We start from the raw sequence: 19,856 nt of genomic DNA on the forward strand, positions 1-19,856 counted from the left end.
GGTAAGTCGTGATCTTTATTTGATAATTAGGTTAGCCATCCTCTATTCTGTGAGACCCTATCCCTAACCTTTAAGGGAGGCTAGATGAGCCTCCCTTCTTCTCTTTTTATAGCACCTGATTCCAATTCTTACCTGTAATACAGTATTCACAATGTCCTGTAATTGTGTGTTTGGATCTGAAGACCATGTTCCCCGAAATAAAGAAGCCTTCACTTGTTAAAATAAGGGAAAGACTCTACTTCTCTCCCAAAGATGCTGCAAGACAGTCTTTCCTTCTTCTTTATAGGATTTCTTCCCTTCTCTTTTAGGGTAAAGAAAAGGGCATCCCTGGCTGAATCTTGCTGGCAAGATTCCCAGGAGCTGGCCCATGGTCCTGTTGGTAGGGAGTCAGCTATCAAGGTGATTACATAGGGGATGCAGTGTAGCTCTGTCTGTCCCCAAACACCCATCCTCGGTCTCTAACACATGGTTCTCATAAACTATCTTCTTTAGATTGTTTGCTCAAGACCGTATTCTTTTTTTTTTTTTTAAGATTTTATTTATTTATTTGACAGAGTTCACAAGTAGACAGAGAGGCAGGCACAGAGAGAGGAGGAAGCAGAGAGCCCAATGCGGGGCTCGATTGCAGGACCCCGGGATCATGACCTGAGCCGAAGGCAGAGGCTTTAACCCACTGAGCCACCCAGGCGCCTCCCCCATGACCGTATTCTTAAGTGCCTCCTTGAGAATATTTATAAAACTCTTGATATCTTTTTTTAAGATTTTATTTATTTATTTGACATAGAGATCACAAGTAGGCAGAGAGGCAGGCAGAGAGAGAGAGGGAGAAGTAGGTTCCCTGCTGAGCAGAGAGCCCAGTGTGGGCTTCTATCCCAGGACCCTGAGAGCATGACCTGAGCTGAAGGCAGAGGCTTAACTCACTGAGCCACCCAGGTGCCCCAAACTCCTGATCTCTTAAGTATAACAAAGTAAGCAACTGATATCTGCTATCACATTAAGCTACTATACCTCTGCTTGCAGAGAAAGGCTCTGAAGGGAAGGGATAGAGAACAGAGTCTTTATAGGAAGGAAAGAGGGGGGGGGATAGGGACAAGTGGTTCCCCACGTGTGAGCCCTGGACTAGCAGCATTAGCATTTAGAATGGAGTAGACATGCCAAGTCTCAGGCTCCGTGCCAGACCTACTGACTCAGAAACTCAGCAGTTTGCTTTAGCAAGTTCTCGGGATGATGTTGACCCTGGCTAAAGCTTGAGAACCACGGATAGAGACACACCCACGTGCATGCACATGTTCACACACACCAGAGCCAACTCTGATCACCTTTTTTTTTTCCCCCCTCTCCTTTTACTGTCGAGTTAGATTTCATTTCACAATTCAGGACAGTGTTCCAGGTGTCCACTATTGATTAATCAATTAAGGACTGTCTGCCTGGGCTGTGCAGGAAGGGGAAGGAGGTTGCATGTGTCAGGTACAAAAGCATGCTCAGCTAGGCACAGAAGCAGAGGCAAAGACTACAGACAAATAAATACTTGAGATGTTAGCATATCACTTTTATTTCTCTTGGCCAGCAGCTACTCAAACTTGCATCTGCCTGGGAATGCCCCTGAGATTTCATTACTATGCAGATTTGGTTTCAGTGGGCCTTGGGGCTGGGTCCTAATTCTGCATTTCTAACCAGCTCCCAGATGATGCTGGTGCTACTGGTCCCAGGGCCTCCGTTTTAATACCCAGCCTCTCAACTTGATTATCTGCCTCAGTGTTGTGACTCCTCACCAAAATATTTTTAGCAAAAAGAAAATATATACCATTTTACGAAGAAAAAAATGCGAAACAGAGTGATACCTGGCAAAAGATGCTGCAGGACAATTAACTGCAGAATCCGAAGCTATCTTTTGCGCAGTGCTCAGCCACTGCTCCCGTGGCCCCTGCCTCTGTCAGACATGCGCTGTCGCACCAGGAGAAACCTCCAAAGCCTTCCCAGCTTTATATTTGTTTGTTCTTTCACACTGTTTTCTACCTTTGGTTCAGTGCAACATGGGAGACAAAATGGTAAACGGCATTTGATGACTGATGTCTTTTCCCTGCTCTCTCTATTAAATAAAATCTACCTGCTGACAATTACAGAGTGCTCCTAGGCAGGTTTAGAAATGTCACTAAAATCAGGCCAACCAATACTTTGGAACCTGTTCTCCCTAGGGTTCCCTTGCCTTATAGCAATAATAATACATTAAAGCCTCCTCATCTTCTCTTCTTTGACCTTCCTTTTCCTGTATGTGTTTCTTCTCTTCCTAGGCATGCTTAAGTCATTATACTTAGTTTTTATCTAAAAAAAAAGATGCTCTGTCACTGTGGAGCACAGCTAGCCACAATGGAGACAACCAGGATCCTCTCTGCATTAAGAAGCAATACATTAGGGGCACCTGGGTGGCTCAGTAGGTTAAAGCCTCTGCCTTCGGCTCAGGTCATGATCTCAGTGTCCTGGAATTGAGCCCCACGTTGGGCTCTCGGCTCAGCAGGGAGCCTGCTTCCCTTCCTTCTCTCTCTGCCTGCCTCTCTGCCTACTTGTGATCGCTGTCTGTCAAATAAATAAATAAATAAAATCTTAAAAAAAAAAAAAGAAAGAAGCAGTACACTAAAATGCAAAACAACAGCAACAAAACTTCCCCAAAACCCCTTTATGTTATTGTTTTTCTTCCCCTAGAATTGCACTACTTCTTTTTTTCTCTTTTCTTTTTTAAAAGATTTTATTTATTTATTTATTAGAGAGAGAGAGACATGAGCAGGGGCTGGGGGAGTGGGAGAAGGACCAGCAGACTCCCTGCTCAACAGGGAGCCTGACACAGGGCTCCATCCCAAGACCCCCAGATCATGACCTTAGCTGAAGGCAGATGCTTAACCGACTGAGCCACCCAGGCGCCCCTCTTCTTTCTTCTTTTCCTTTCTCTACCTCCTCTTCCTTCCCCCTCGCAACTTCCCTCTCCTCTTACCCCTTCCTTTCTCCCTCTTTTTCCCTCCTCCTTTCCTCCCTCTTCTCTTCCTCATATCCTCTCCGCTCTTCTCCCTTTGTCTCTCCCACCCCCAACTGCCGCTGCTGGAATGTGCAGATGTTAGAAAAGTCTGTGCTAGTGAGGTCGATGAGTGCCTCCCAGTCTGTCATTATGGATTTTCCTGATGCTGAACTCCACCAACTTCAGGCTCCCCATGTTGTAGCCACCCTAAAAATGAGTGCCCCAAGTGTCTGTTTTAAGTTAATGAATCGTTATTAAGGGATAACCTGAAATTCAGTCCTTGCAACTGGAGCATAGAGTTGCAATTAACATGGGCCAAACCTGACACGGTGAAGGTAGCAGGGTGCATATCCCTTTTCTTTTGAAGGGATGATGTCATGAGGTGGCGCTTGGAGCATCTGTCATTTCTGTCTCTGGCTGGAATCCTGCGATGTGGGGCCCGGCGTCTCTGTCCAAGTCGGGGTGTGGACGGACATCAGCCTCACACCCACAGCCTGGAATGTCTTATTGATATGGTGAAAGTATGGGCTGCAGCTTCCTTGACGGGCAAATGCCCAGAGTCGCCAAGAGCTGCCTGGGTGTGATGTTGCCACAGCCCATTCAAGCGCTTTACCCTGTCAGGGGTTCTGAGGCCAAGTGGTGATATTTTATTTTATTTTATTTATTTATTTTTAAAAGATTTTATTTATTTATTTGAGAGAGAGAGAGAGAGAGAGGTGAAGGGCAAAGGGAGAAGCAGACTCCCCACTGAGCAGGGAGCCTCATGCTGGACTGGATCCTGGGACTCCAGGATCAAGACCTGAGCCAAAAGCAGAGGCTCAAAGGACGGAGCCACACGGGCGCCCCCATGCGGTGCTATTTTAGCAATACTACTGGGCAGAAAGAAACTGGAGAGCAATCAGAACACCCAGTGCCTTGCCTTCCCACAGTGGTCTTGCCAGGAGGACTCCTTCCAGAGGTTTGCCCTCCTTCTCTCATCCTCCTGGCTGTGATTTCTCCCCCTGAGCTTGCTAGAAGCACTGCCCAGCACTTTTCTGATTGTATGAGGTTTCAGTGCTGCCTGCAGAAATCACATTTTCTAATCACGGGCTGAGTAGAAGGAAAACATGGGCAAGTCCTTATCCATCGATTCTCTTAGTCATTATATTTTTGAGTCTTTTTGGAAATCTTTACACCGTGCCTTGTTTATACACAGTGGCCTAGCCTTTGGTCCACATTCAACATATATGAATTTTCCCGTATGTGTGCAGCAAAGGGAGATGCATGGAGGAGGGATTTAAATACCTCAAGAGACTCTTTCACTTGATGGGCCCATCTTTCACTTGATGGGCGTGTGCTCCAGATTGAGACTTCCTAAGGGGATAGCAGATTGCATGTTTCCACCTCCTGCCCATTGCAACTCTTGTGCCTCACTGAGTATGATTCTAGTATTTAAAGACTCAGTGTGTATTTTTTAAAAATTCGTATTTATTTATTTTAGAGAGAGAGAGAAAGAGAACAAGGCGGGGGTAGAGGGAGAGGGAGAAGCACACTCCCCACTGAGCAGGGACGCCTAAGCAGGGCTCGATCCCAAGACACCAGGATCATGGCCTGAGCTGAAGGTAGACACTTAACTGACTGAGCACCGCCCACCCCCTGCCCCACTGCCACCTGGTGCCCCTCAGTGTGTATTTTGAATACATGGTGATCCCTGTGTGAAACTGGGCTGCATGGGAGAGTTCTGTTTTTTTCTTTTCTTTTTTCTTTCTTTTTTTTCAAATGGGAGTTGCAGTGGAGTATTGAAGCAAGAGCGGGATTAAAAAGAAGAGTGTGGGGACTGCAATCAGACCGCCTGCTTCCACACCCTGGCACTAGCTACTAGCTGTTTTGTCCTCAATCTCTCTGTGACTCAATTTCCCATCCTTAAAGTGGGGTTAGTGTGTCTAGGGGAGGAAAAGCCTTTTTTATCCCTTTTAAGTTGAGTTTGGGGGCCTGTGAATTAAACTGACAAAAGACAGATGAAGAGGAGAAAAGACTTACTATGCTTTACAGGAAAGAAGTAAAAACCCCAGCCTAGAGGGACACCTGGGCGGCTCAGTGGGTTAAGTCTCTGCCTTCAACTCGGGTCCTGGTCTTGGGGGTCCTGGGATCGAGCCCTGCATTGGGCTCTCTGCTCAGCAGGGAGCCTGCTTCCCCTCCACCTGCCTACTTGTCATCTCTTTCTCTCTCTGTCAAGTAAATAAAATCTTCTAAAAAAATTAATTAAAAAAAAACCCAGCTTAGAAATGGTGAGGCTTGAGCGTTTATATGCCATTTTATCAAAGGACAATATATTGTGAAGAAGGACTGGACATAGGAAGAGGTGTGGGCTTCTAGGGGCTGCAGATCACAGAACTGTAAGTAGTTGGTGGCTACTAACGACAGATAAGGGTTATTTAGTAAGATTTGTTATGCAGACTCAAATTGGCACCATCTTTAAGTCCTCCTCTTGCTGGCTTGGGAGACAGGTGGGGGGTACATTCGTAAAAAGCTTATGCCCTGCTTTTAGGCAGAAAAGGGGAGGGCAGAGGGTTCTTATGTCTGCTATTTAATTGCTTTTAGTTCAAAACAATCTTTATGCCAAGTGGCTTGTTTTGGTGTGGCATAGGCTGATCCTTTCTGTGTAAAGGGTAAGAAATTCTGAGGGTTGTTGCTGAGGATTAACTCTAGTGAGCCTTTTGTAAATGCTACTTTTCCCTCTTGGTGTGAAGGGGAGCAGGTCTTAAACTACATGGCTCAGAAAGCACATGCATGCTCTTGGGGGACTGTCGGGGCATGGGGGTGCCTTCCCGAAGCAGCTCCCCATAGAAACCAACATGGGCGATCCAATAGCCACGGGAATCGAGGCCTGGGCTTACTGAAGACCGAAGACCTTTCCTTTACCCATAGGGTTTAGAGTGGGCTGGGGGCTGGAGGGCCTGGCCAGTGGTTTCAGGAGGGCTTGTGTTGGGCTGGGCAGACTAAGTCATCGTTAGGAATGATGGCTGACTAAGTCATCTCTCATGGCCACTCCTCCTACTCTCAGTGCTGGCTCTTGAGCTATATGCAAGTTAAGGGTCACAGTCAGATGTAGAGCAAGCTGGTTTTCCTCCTACTCCTCTACTTGACTCTCCAGTCAATGTTTTCTCTACCCACCCCCGAAGGCGTATTCCATGTGCCATTTGTCAGTACTCTCACGGTAACCCAAGCCTCCCAGAACTCCTTTCCTGTGCCGAATCTAGTTCCTTCTCTAGGGGCTCAGCTCTAAATCCGGCTAATCGGGTAAACTAAGGCCTGCTGCTGAGGTGTTAATGAGGGTTAATGAGTTTGTCTCACCCAGGCCCGGTTTGATGTGATACAGTTAACTGCTACCAAATTATTTGATGGCACAGTCTGTCCCTTCTCCTCTTTCCTCCCTCTTCCCGCTGGCCTGTTATAATTTGGAAAATGTCCAGCTTGAGTCATTTCTTTGGGCAAGGAAGCGAGCACGTGGCTTGAAAATTCTGTTCTTAAGTGGGGATGTACTAGAACGACAAAGAGATCTGAGAAGCCCCTCGTTTCCGGCAGAAGCTACTGCTCAGTTTGCTTTCCATGGGCATGGGACTCAGGGTGGGAAGAAGAGAATATAGGAAGTGTCCTCTTTGTACTTAGAAATGAACTTCTTTCCCCCGGAATCTCATTCCTCTCAAAGGAATCCCCTCATCAGATCTGGAACATTGGCCAAGTACTTCACCCCAGGGCATGTGCTCCTGTGAAATATTTGAAATCACTAGGAGCGTAGCTTGTCAACTGGTGTGCCACCATTGAAGTCTGTTTTCTACTTCTGTATCTTGGAAGCTCTTCCTTTAATGATTTGTGTCCTGAGCCTCGGATCTGTTCTTTTTTTCCCCCGCTCCTGCCATCCACCAAAATGTGTCTTAAAAGCAAGTTGGTGTAGTTACGATGCTGAATATGTTCTCTGTAAAGCCAAGAACGTTCTTGGCTGGCTTTCTGAAGCTCCAGGTTTGGGTCTGAATACCTCAGGATAAAGCAGATTGGTGAGGGGTTCGTGTTCGGCTCTCTCCCATTGGTCCTAACTTGGAAACGGGGCCAACAACTAGGGAAACTGCCAGTGATTTAGTCAAGTCTGGGTCTTCTTGGGCCAGTTATTACAGGAGCCACTGTTAGGCGTCTTGGATTATCACTGGAGACAGCAATCTGACACTTCCAAGTCTGACTCCTAGCTCGTAGGCTGGCTTTCTGGGCCAGTCACTGCACATCATGTGTTGGTTTCTTGTCCTGGTCGCTGTGCATTGTGAATGAGCGTTCAGTGTTTGTGTACTGTCCAGCCAGTGTCCGTTTTCCATTCAGTCTCTTAGTGGCGAGGTCTGACGTTTTATATCTCTTGGTGTGAATGCAATTGTCGGATAATTTCCAGATACTCTGCATGCGCTTGGGGAAGTAGTTTTCTTTAAGAGACCCCATAGTGGCGGCTCTGCTGTGTTGCCGAGATCCCTCTTAAGGAGGGGAAGGACTGCCTCCACTAGATTCCCCTTGGGTGTCCAGACTCTCCTGTCTGGGAATTGTTGCGCAGGGCAGCCCGACTTGTGACAACTCTGAAGGACCCTTCTGGCTCCAGGGCTTCCATGACACTCTCCTGAGACACTGGCTTGGATGGCTCACCTTTTCTCTCCTCCGAGTTCTGCTTCTCTTTCTTCCCCGAGTGTGTCTGTCAGAGCCGTTCACGATAATCTTCCCGTTTGAGAATCTCCTGTCTCAGTCTGCCTCCCGGGGGATATTACCTATAACAATCCCTCTTTAAATTTTCCTAATTTGAGTGTGCCATCTGTTTCCTGCTGGGACCATGACTGACACAGGATATTACATTTATTATTTATTCTGTTAAATGCAGGTTTATGATTCACAGCAGGACTCTGTTTGTTATTGTTACTGTTTTTTTTTTTTAACATAAATTCTGGTCTGTTGGATTTACACACACACACACACACACACACACACACACACATACACTCTCTCTCTCTCTCTCTTTCTCTTTCTCTCTCTCTCTCTCTCTCCCTTTATAATGCCCAATGTATATATCTAGGATTCAGAACTTAACAGAAGTGAGGTACTGCACAGAGAAGGAACAGAAGTAGCATGTCTTGCTTTGGACTTGCTCGAAGATTATCAGAGGCAGCTGAGTGCCTGATTAGGGTATGGAAATGACAAAACAGCTCATTTGTTGCTATGCTATACACTGTTTGTACTATGCCTGACATAGCTACTCTGCAAGAACAGGCACCTGGAATCTGTGCATTTTGGATTACTGCAGTTTTCACAGATACTGGCCTCTCTTGGTTCTTGAGCCAAGTTCAGCACCCCCAGGATAATATCATCAGAGGTAAGAAAGCAGGCTCAGTACTCAAATGGCAAAGGAAAATATGCCCACATGCAGTTTCTGTGACATGTAGACTTAGAGCCCAGAGCTTTTTTTTTTTTTTAAAGATTTTATTTATTTCTGAGAGAGAGAGAGATCTAGCACATGAGCAGGGAGGAGAGGCAGAAGGAGAAGCAGGCTCCTTGCTAAGCAGGGAGCCAGATGCGGGACTCGATCCCAGTAACCTGGGATCATGACCTGAGCCGAAGGCAGATGCTTAACTAACTGAGCAACCCAGGTGCCCCAGTCCAGAGCATAGGTCCAGGAACCAGACTGCCTTGGTTCAAATCTTACCTTTACCATTCACCTGCTCTTACTGCCTTGGGCAAGCACTTAACCTCTCTGTGCCTGTTTTCTCATTGTCAGATGAAGAAGACAATGATAATAATCTGATCACAAGTAGTCATGCTTGAATGAACAACTTAATCTAGATGAAGAATTGAAGCTTATGGCTGGCAGGTAGTAAGCATCATATGACTATTTGTCATCTCCTCTTACTTGTTTTCCACCTAGAACTTTAATATTCCTGTGTGCTTAGATCTGTTCATATTTTCCTATTTATTTTTTTCTTTAAGGAAAGAAATCACAGAGGAATAAAAACAGAAAGACTTTCCAACCATAATATCATGATAGCCTTCACCTATGTTTTCCTCTAGCATGTTTCTTTTAAATAATGAAAAATGTGTTATGGCAAAAAAATAAAATAAAGCTTAAAGACAAGAAATATATACTTCATTTCCTCCCAGTATATCAGACCAAGTTTTAATATTCATAACATACAAAGAGTACTATAAATCAAGAAAAAAGACAAAGCACCCAATAGACATATGGGCAAAGTATATATGTATGGGCAATTTATAGAAGAAATATGAATAACCCAATTAACATATGAAAAGATAAGTAACCTTACCAGCAGTACAAAAGTGCAAATTAAAATTAAGATCCATTGCCATCTGTTATTTTGGCAATAATGGCAAATGAGCAAACAAGATTCCTTTATTCTTAACCAGCACCGTCCCCACAACTGGGTTTTGTCCCAACCTACCACTAGCACTTTGGAAGCTGTTCATCTTCTGTCCATGCTAGTGTTTGCTATTAAGTTGAAATGTGGTGTTTTTTTTGGTTATGAATTAATGTTTTCCTATCAACCTTTAAGATTTCAATACCTGTAACCCCCCCACCTTTCATTTTCTGCCTTTACTCTCTCCACATCTTTTTGCCGAATTAATTGTTGGCCTGGAAGATGGAACACTGTGATTCTCTTGGGTATTTTCTTCATTTCTTCAACTCTGTCCATTCTGCTACTCAGCCCATATATTCGTATTGCCATAAATCACGTTTTCAATTTCTGAGAGCTGCTTTCATCTTTTTCATAGCACTCAGTTTTGCTTTTCTGAGTTCGTTTTTCTCTTGAATCTCATGAGCTGGGACTGCCATTTGGGACTTTGGATTTTATGATACCCCCTTACCTTTCAGATGAGCCATCCTTTTCTTTCAACTACTTGAACAGGTTTCTCTTACCTGCAATCAAAATAATGTCTGACCAGGACCCTTCTTGAGAACACTCAAGTGGGAGAGATCACATCTAGTTCATTGAATCAGCAAAGGCTTTATGTGGCTGTTGGTGACATTTACTTTCATGGATGGCTTAGATATACTACCAAGAATGGGTAAATTGTTTCTGGTTGAAGGAAGAAGAGTAAGAAAAGCAGACCAGTGAAATGAAAAGCTGACCAGTGAAATGTTTAAGAAGCATTATGATTTGGCATGATCCCAGCATAGAGGGCCCAGTGAAAAAGTTGGAAATGTATTCTGGAGACCTTGTATGGAGGGCCTTGATTGCTAGGGAGAAGACTTTGAAACTAGTCTGACATTGAGGAGATGGTCCAAGGGTTTGAATAAAAGCATGGCATAATGGAAGATGTAGTTCAGAAGGATTAATCTGGCGACAGTATGCAGAATGGATTGGAATGGTGACTAGTAGGACAAGTGGAGGAGACTCCTGAATTAACTCAAAGTGTAATGAAGGTTGGAACATATGGAAATGGGAATATTTCACACCCTAGGCAGGATTTGGCTATAGTGGTATTTTTATGTTCTAAGGTTCAAGCAGTAACAGGTAATAGTTATAAAATGCAGACTGGCTGACAAAGTAACTCTCGCTGTGTTAAAAACAAACCCACTCTTTACTCCCCCTTAAAATATTAAATGAACAGTTTCTTCTAATATTCCAACCAGTGACATTGACAACATGTGTGCGATTAGTATTGCATCCTTTGATAAGGTCTTTGGAGAACTCAATCTTTAGAAATGTGTTTCTGAAAACGAATTCCTAATTTTTCCTCTAGAGTCCTCAGCTAAACAGTCTCTCTCTTACTTTTAGCATGTTTCAGAATAATTGTATTGATCTGGCTCCTTGAGTAGTTTCGGGGAAAATCTGCACTCTGAAGCTTTTCTTAACTTCAGAGACCCAGGGGAATGGAGGTTCGCCCCTCCCAGTAAAGCCAATAAGCTCAAGAATGCTGGAGTGAGAACAGGATAAAATAATTCGCTTGGTAATAGCACGTCTATCCAAATTTACTTTCCCTCCTGGGACTACATATCAGTACTGTAAGAGTTGGAGGTGAGGATGGGGACAATACATATATTTTTGGAGGACAGTGGGTTCCATGGTATACTGTCCAGAGCTATCTTCTAGGCCTTCCAGGACTTAAGTGTTTATTCCTTCCACTTCTGGGAGTGCTGTCAGCCCTCTCTGGGAATTGCTCTTGGTTGAAAATACCACCTGGCTGGGGCACCTGGCTGGTTCAGTCAGTAGAGCGTGAGACTCTTGATCTTCAGGAGGTGAGTTCAAGCCCGGCATTTGCAAAGAGTTTACTTAAAGTGCCTTTCTCAAGGTCACTTTTGGTGGGGGGTTTAATACATCCAGTGGATGGTCTCTTTGGGGGTACAAAGGGCCCAGCTCATCAGCCCAACTTGGCACAACTCTGAAAGACCATCCCAGATTCAGGGCTCCTCATGGAATTGGCTGAGACCTTTTGTAGAGTTTTCTCTTACTGGGTGTACCAAATTAACATAAACTTAAGGGTTTAAAACAACACAGATTTATTATCTTAGGGTTCTGGAGGTCAGAAGTCTGAAATGTCTCTCTAAGAATATGAATATTCACAAAAATGTTTACAGAATTATGGGAAACCAACAAAAAAAACAAATAAAAAAGGAATTAAGATGGGAAACATCAATCTTTTACAAAGCTCATTTCTTCTGTATTTTATATGCTCAGTAACAAGATACAAAATGAGACATTTCATTTTCCAGTGTCTTGGTGTCTGTTTTCACTCCAGGGTTTTAGTGAAAACAGTAATTTACATGATAAGATAAAAGCAGTATATAAAAACTTAATAATATTGCAATTTTCCCAGTCCTTTCTATGTATATGATATTAGACAAGGTGCCTCTAAGTAAAAATAAAACAGGAGTAATGAATTGTTATCTATGGAATTTAGTAAAGGCTTAAAAATTGTTTTTTAACGATTTATTAAGTGATCTCTGTATCCAGCATGGGGCTTATATTCATGACTCCAAGACCAAGAGATGCATGCTCTTCTCACAGAGCCAGCCAGGCACCCCTAGGAAAGCCTTTTGTACATGCTTCCCAGAAAATGAGAAGGTGAATGACTGAAGTGACTGTATAATAAATCCTTGTGCAAATTAAGTGCTTTGTGGGGCACCTGGCTGGCTCAGTTGGTAGAGTATGTGACTGTCGATCTCAGGGTTGTAGGTTCAAGCCCCACATCGGATGTAGAGATCACTTTAAAAAAAAGATCACATGCTTTCAAGCTCCTCCTTTTCAAGATACTTGAAGGAGGACCTAATTAAGTTGTCGACTGCTATGTCATTAAAAATACTTTCCTTTTTTAAAGATTTTGTTTATTTGAGAGAGAGGGCGAGCAAGTGAGTGTACCAGTGGGGGAGGGGCAGAGAAAGAGGGAGAAGCAGACTCCTAGCTGAGCAGGGAGCCCATGTGTGGGGCTCCATGTGGGGCTCAATCTCAGGACCCGGGACTCATGATTTGAACCAAAGGCCGATGCTAAACTGACTGAGCCACCCAGGTGCCCCTAAAAGTGTTTTCTGATGATATAAGCACTGTTGGACTTTCAGCATATAACTTGGATTGGAGTGACTTGGCTAGAATAAATCTATTTGTGTTCATTTATTTAACTAGGTGAACAAGGTTTTTCCATTTAAACAATACAAAGTGACTATAAATTTTTAGGTTCCTAAGTACATTATTTAGTTCATCTCATGTATGGCTCATTTTGTGTACAGGTCTGGCATACTCTCTGGAGGTTGCAGTAAAGAGCCATCCCTGTGCTATACATTTTTGGTTTGTTTTGTTTTTCTTTTCCTTACCAGTTAGACAAGAAGGCATGACTTGGGTTGTCTTTCTCCTACCTCTTGGGCACGGGGCTTCTGGGCACTAATTTTTGAAAAGAAGTGGCAGAGAGTCCTTGTGCAACATTCTTCAGAAGAAAGAACATTAGCTCCATCACTTCAAAATTACTTGGCAAGATGCTTTCAATGCATACACAATACACAGATAGTATTTGCTATATCACTAGGGATCTCTAAAGCACCAATAAAAATTTAGTAATGCATATATTTCCTTGATAGATTTTGAGTGTCTGATATTCTAAGCTTCTTCAATTATAAATTTTCTAGGAAAGCAGTCTTTTTTTTTTAAAGATTTTATTTATTTATTTGACAGAGGGAGATTACAAGTAGACAGAGAGGCAGGCAGAGAGAGAGAGGAGGAAGCAGGCTCCCTGCTGAGCAGAGAGCCCGATTCGGGACTCGATCCCAGGACCCTGAGATCATGACCTGAGCCCAAGGCAGCAGCTTAACCCACTGAGCCACCCAGGCACCCTCTAGGGAAGCAGTCTTTAAACCTATTATCCGTAATAACTAAATTCCACTTATCCAAGTTGGGAGTTGGGATTTTCCGAGACTTTACTTATCCTTAACTTATCTCTTTTGTTATACTTAAGACAAATGATACAGAAATTAAACCATTGTATTCATTGCACTTGCTAGTGTCTTAACACTATTAAAACCAGAAAAAAAAACCAGTGAGAAGTGACTTGCTGTTAGATTAAATTTTAATTTTGAGAAAATTTTGCAATCATTGCAAAGAAAATGTTAGTTAAGTTGATGGTGAGCTAGACTGATTTTAAGTGCCCCTGAGAGGCTGAAGAAGAGAGGAGGGAAAAAAATAATCATGCCACATTTGACTCCGGAAAGTAAGCAACTTCATCATACATCAATGCCTAAAATATGAGTGAACATTAGAATTGCAGATGAGTTAGCGGAGGCAAGAACTCTGTCTTCTTTTACATGTTTTTGTTTTGCATTGGGCTAAGGGATTTTTTTTTTCCTATTACAAACTAAGAAAGAATTCCCAACTTTAAGCAATGGCATGGACAAGTTGCAATAATGAAATGTATGCTTTATTGAAGATCTTCCTCTTTCTAAATCATATTGGTGGAATCTAATGAAATTGATTGAGTAGAAGAATAGATGGTATTCATGGCAAATGTATGCTGAATTCCCAAAGCATGATGCTTTGTGTGTAAATATGCTCAGGTTCCAGAGCGATTGGGTTTTACATTCAGATGAGGAGCCAGGTCCTGGTGGATGAAATGATCAGGTCTTGGGATGCTGACCTGTGTGATTTGATTAAGTGCCCCTTGGAGAATGAATAGTCATCTCTAACTCTCTACTTCATGCTGCTCCCAAGTGATGATTCTTTTTATGCTTTTTATTTTATTTTTTTAAATTTTATTTTATAGATTTGTTTACTTATTTGAGAGAAAGAGAGAGATAGAGTAAGTGAGAGCATGAGCGAGGAAGGGGCAGAGGGAGAAGGGGAGAGAGAAACCTTAAGCAGACTCCCCACTAAGCATGAAGCCTGATGTGGGGCTCGGTCCCAGGACCCCGAGATTGCGACCTGAACCCAGTTCTGGAGCTGGCCACTTAAACAACTGAGCCACCCAAGGCACCCCTAAATATTTTATTTTTAAGTAATCTCTATACCCACCGTGGGGTTCGAACTCAAACCTGAGATCAGGAGTTGCATGCTCCACTGACTGAGCCAGTCAGGTGCCCCTGAATCTTCCTTTTTAAACAGAAACTATATGGGGATTTCTACCTTGATTATTATTATTATTGTGTTTTGGGATTTGTTTTCCTCTACCTTTGTTTTGAATGTAAGCATGACGTACCTCCTCTGTCCAGACAAGAGACCACAGTGGGAGTTAGGTGGAGGCAAATCTGAGAATAGAATTCAGCTCTTTTGAATGTGTGACCTCAGGCAAGTTACTAGGATTTAGAGCTTGGATTTGCAGCTGTATTACCATTTACAAAAGATGTAATGTTCTTACTCACCCCTCATATATCAGCTCTGTAAGTCCTAGAAGAGCTCTTGCCTTTTTTTTTTTTGTTTTTGTAACACAGTTGTGCACATACCAGGATTTAGGAAATTGAGATACGTATGCCAATAATTAAACCCTATTTACATGAATGAATAAAGCAGCCCAAGGTCAGTGTGGGAAACCTGGCATCTGTCCATGGTCTCTGGGCACTCAAACTTGAACTGCTTCATGGCAGGACGAACCCACGTGCTGTAGAATCCAGGGTTATCTCTCTCGTGATTTTTACCTTGAGTGAGTCTTGATGGTAATGAGAGATGAAAAAGGATGGTACCTAATGGCAAGATTAAGGTGAAATTCCACAAAAGTAAAAATGTGCTGTGTCTGTATATGTGAGTATTCCCCTGGGCAGTGGGGAGAGAAGAAATGTGAGACCCAATTTTGCATTCAGAAGGAGAACCACTAAGCTGTGAATATGGACCTGGGCAGAAATACCCAGGCACTTGTCTCAAGGTGGTTGTGGCTCTTCTCTTGTGTGAAGACCTTGTATTAACCTTGTTGGGGGAAGTTACCTTACCAGAGGTCACCAAGTTCCATCAAAACCCATGGCCACCACCTTCCATTCAATCAGACCCATAACTGGAGTCCTGCCATAGTATGCTTAGTAAGGGACAAGTTCAGAGGCAGAGTGGGGAGGATACAGCTTAAACATTGGTAAAACAGCAAGCTTCCTGCTAACTTGTATCTGCAATAGTCTGGGAAGTCTATACGAGAATGAATTCTCAAATTTCTAGACCAAAGAAGGTGAAAGGTAACATTGGCTACATCTACCTATTAATAGATAGTTTTTGCTTCATCCAGAAACTCTACAGTCTAGACAGTCCAGACAGATTTGATACCTGAAGTGGCTGGGATGGTTGACCGAGACCTAACATAAGAGTGGCCTCTAAGGTTGAAATGCCAGAAGTAGCCTGAAGGAACTCAAGAAATCAGAAAAATTAGAACTTTGGAGTGATTTTATTGGGTGGGCCCATTCCCCTACTTCTCTTTGCACCATATCTGCCAATAAGATGATAATGACCTACTCCCTTCTCAAGACACTGAGAAGTGCATGGCGATGGGTACTTGAATACTCTGTTGGAGTCGCCTTCTTGAGGTTTGCAATGATGATGGGAGAGGGTCAAGTCAAACTGGGCTTCCTCATTTCACCGGGAAGGATGGAATCTCAGAATGGTAAAGGTCAAGGGGAGACATGTAACTACTAGAGACAGAATGGGTCCAATTACTGTTAAGGGCAGCAGAACCAGAGTGGCAATTAGGCCGTTTTGTTGTGTAGGGAGCTCTGAGGATGGCTCATTGATTTCCGCATCCCTCAATGAAAAAAGTTACCAGTTCATTGTCACAGTTCAGCTTCCCCAGGACCAAATTCTAAGGCAAGATGTGCATTGTGAAATTTCAGACTGCTGTTGGGGATTAACACCCATGGGAGAGTGGGAAGCAGGATTAGGCAGAGGGAAAGGCTGAATTGTGACATGGTCACAACAGAGGCTACGGCTAATCCTGCAGTGAGCTCCGAAGCTCATTCTGTGGACGTGATTCTGATCTGGAGCAATGTTGCTGGGCCTTTATGCATCTGCAGTGATCAGTTATTTGATATGGGCTGCTCTTCAAAGGGAACATGATCTTTGGCAAGGATGTTCTTTCTTCAGGCCCAGGCAAGGCTTCAAAGAGGGACTCAGTTGAGAACTGTTGGCTGTCAACCCTCAACAACGAGGGGGAATGAGTGCTTTGGTCTTAAAAAGAGGGGGTGAGTTTTTGAGGGGTACCCTAGGGTACCCACAATGCTTACTGAAGTAGTGTAGGAGCTGTAAAATTTTGGGGGTGCGATATCTAGGTCGAGTAAAGAGATCTGACTTGTGTTATCATAATGAGAATCATTGCCTCCTTGGACCTGAGTCAGGTTACAGAAACAGCCCCTTGAATAAACAGGTATTGGGTCCCCTGGAAAGAGGATCCTTGTGACATTGTCCTAAGCATGTGCTACAAATTTGCCTCAAAACCTTCTTCCAGGGGGATGGGGATCCATTTATCAGAGTGTTCACGGACTGGGGAACAGGAAAGAGAGCCTCATTAGGGATTGCCAGTTAGAGGCTCACCTAATCCTGGAATTGTCAGATGTTGCTGTAGTTTATTAAGCTAAGTAAGTAAGTAAACTAAGCTTACTTAGCCGGAAGTTAGATGACGAATGGAGTTTTAGGCTGAGACTATGGTTATTTCCCAAGTTCTAGAATAATGGCTGGGAAAGACATACTCAGGATCTGGCAGAATCCCTACTTTGACTCCTGTATTCATAGAGTTGACTACCATTGTAGTAGGCATAGTGAAAACCCCCATGACTCCCCCTCAGCATCCACACCAGGAGAATAAGCCCAAAGCACTATTTACTTTCCCAAGGCAACTGCAAATACTGGTGTCACCATGAAAATTTTGAAAGATGGTGGGAAGGATGATTCCAGTCACATCCTTATCTTAATTTGACTGTCTTAGGCAGAGGCCATGTGAGTCTTGGAGAAGTGTTGTAGAGAATCACACAGTTGATGGGGTGTTGACTCATTGCATTGATTGCTGCGTATGTGATCTCTTCCCTGCACTAGTCATCATAGTGCTTGGAATCTACCTGGGCAGGAGAAGCTTCTTCCTGACCTCTGGGGAATAAACTCCACTTCTCCTCTTTACTCCTCACACCATCCAGCACTTCAATAGCTTAATTCCGTATGAAATCTCTCTTCTTGAATCACCTTCTGTAGCGTTGCAGGTTGAATTCCCTGGGAATCAAGATAAAAGGCAGATGAGCACCCAGGGTATTTATTGTATGCAGGGAGAGGTTCAAAGCAGGCTTGGGCAGAGGGAGAAGTTGGGTTGCAATGCAATCTTGACTGACTTTCCAGTCAACGTCACATGGAGCTCTGAAGCTGGGGTGTTCCTTCAGAATTGTCCCAAGGTGTGGTGTGAGTGTACAAGTACATCGTATACTCCTGTATTGAGCTGGATGGGTAGCGGGAGGATCTTGGATAGGGGTCTTTTTTTAGCTGAAGCAATCCCCAGATGGGATCTGAAAGCAGAGGGCTGATCTACCATCCGTAGTCTCAGTAACTGGGTATGTCCTTTGGTTTTCAGGTGGGATGTGGATTATACCCAAATCACAACCTGCATTAGAAGTGAGCAGTGGAAGGAAGGAAGGTGTTAGGATGAAGGAGACAGCACAGATGATGATGTGATGCTCCATTGTATGGTCAGCTCCTCTTGGCTGGCTGGAAGAGACTTGGACAGCTTCCGCACTGGCCAGTCCCATGGCAGAAAGGGTATTTCTTCACTCCAGTGGTCAGTCTCTGTATTTCTCTTCTGTGCAAGCTCATATTATGCTTAGCCAGAGAATAAAAAGAGCAGCATTTATGCCCACACTTGTTAGACATTTACTGTAAGCTGTATGATTGCATTAAGTGTTCTCTACGTTATGGGAACTATTTCAGAGGGAAAGCTTCCAAAACAGCTCGTTTATGGCTACAACGAACTTCTCCTTTGCAATTGCACTTGTCAAAACAGCCTGTCCCACATTCTCTCTCCCCGACCCTCACTCCTTAGCTTTGTCTGGGAAGAAACGAGAGCTAATGAGAAAGAGAGAGCGAGCAGCGAAATGGAGTTCAGAAAAACCGCTGAAGAGATGCCTGGAAGACTTCTTGAAAGCAAGCTTGACCATTTTGCACCCTTTCTTAAAAATGCATGGAGATGATCCAATTAGTTGGAGAGCCGAATTTTTCTCCCCCCGCACGTGTAAGAAGATGAACAGTAAGAAAACACTAGTTGGTGACTTTGCAGCTGAATGTCAAGCAGATTCCTCGAAAAGAAGGAGATAATATTATGGATGATGGGAGGTAAGGGCGTGGGGAATTTATCAGGAACGTTGCGACAGATTTCAATGATGCAGTGAGGGAAATTTACGAACAAGTGACTGGTAGAAAGAAAAACTCAGAGTGAAGAATGGTATCACATTTGCTGGTGCCCGAGCTGGCAGGGGAATGGAGGAAGAAAAATAGCACATGTGTGGAGTCTGTGTGAGACACAGTTCCTCAGAACAGGAGTGCGGGTTGAAGCCAGCTGCTCCTGGGACATTATTCCAGGGGCTCTCATAGGAAAGTCCCTCTCACCCTCTCTCCCTGCTGCCCCGCCAGGTACCTTTGAAATTTTCTCTTGGAAATGACTTTGTTGTGCATTGTTTTTCTTATAATTGTATTTTGAAGCCTACAGCATCTGGCATGAGCCTCCATGTTTGGCTGTATTCTGTTAACACTTTCTGATTATTTGGAAAATGTGAATCCTCTCACGAGTGGAAACGTGACAACTCATGTTTCCTGGGGAGTACCTACATGTGATATATTCCTTCCTTAGCTCTTTGAGAGCGTGGGGCACGCACCTGAGATGATGGACAGTTAGAGGAAAGGTGCGGAAAAGAGAGGAAAAGCCCATCAATGGTCCCGAAAGATCCACATTTGCTGTTTGGCAATGCACCTTCAGGCCATGGGAAGATGGTGTGGTGGAGTCAGTGCCCTGAGTTCAAATCCCAGCCTAAACTGAACTTGTACAATTGTGGCAGTATTGATAACCGTAAAGAAGAAGTTAAAAGTTATAATATTGGGGCGCCTGGGTGGCTCAGTGGATTAAAGCCTCTGCATTCAGCTTGGGTCATGGTCCCAGGGTCCTGGGATCGAGCCCCGCATCAGGTTCTCTGCTCAGTGGGAAGCCTGCTTCCTCCTCTCTCTCTGCCTGCCTCTCTGCCTACTTGTGATCTCTGTCTGTCAAATAAATAAATAAATAAAATCTTCAAAAAAAAGTTATAACCATTTAACTATAAATCATGAGTTAAAAGATATTTCAAGTAGAAAATATATTTCCCTCAATTGTGCCACACTCATGGGGCAACAGCTTTCATTGTTCCGGGTCCCTTCCAATA

General features: G+C 43.8%; 1 long non-coding RNA gene across 1 annotated transcript in view; it reads left to right on the forward strand.

The window, feature by feature from the left end:
* Positions 1-19,856, forward strand: part of LOC309856497 — a 397,768-nt gene that overhangs the window by 99,837 nt on the left and 278,075 nt on the right. The window contains exon 3 of the long non-coding RNA XR_014307230.1: positions 18,491-18,780. This is a non-coding gene — a long non-coding RNA (uncharacterized lncRNA). The remainder of the gene's footprint in view (positions 1-18,490; positions 18,781-19,856) is intronic.

Source organism: Mustela nivalis (assembly GCF_964662115.1).
Source record: "Mustela nivalis genome assembly, chromosome: X".
Taxonomy (NCBI): Eukaryota; Metazoa; Chordata; class Mammalia; order Carnivora; family Mustelidae; genus Mustela; species Mustela nivalis.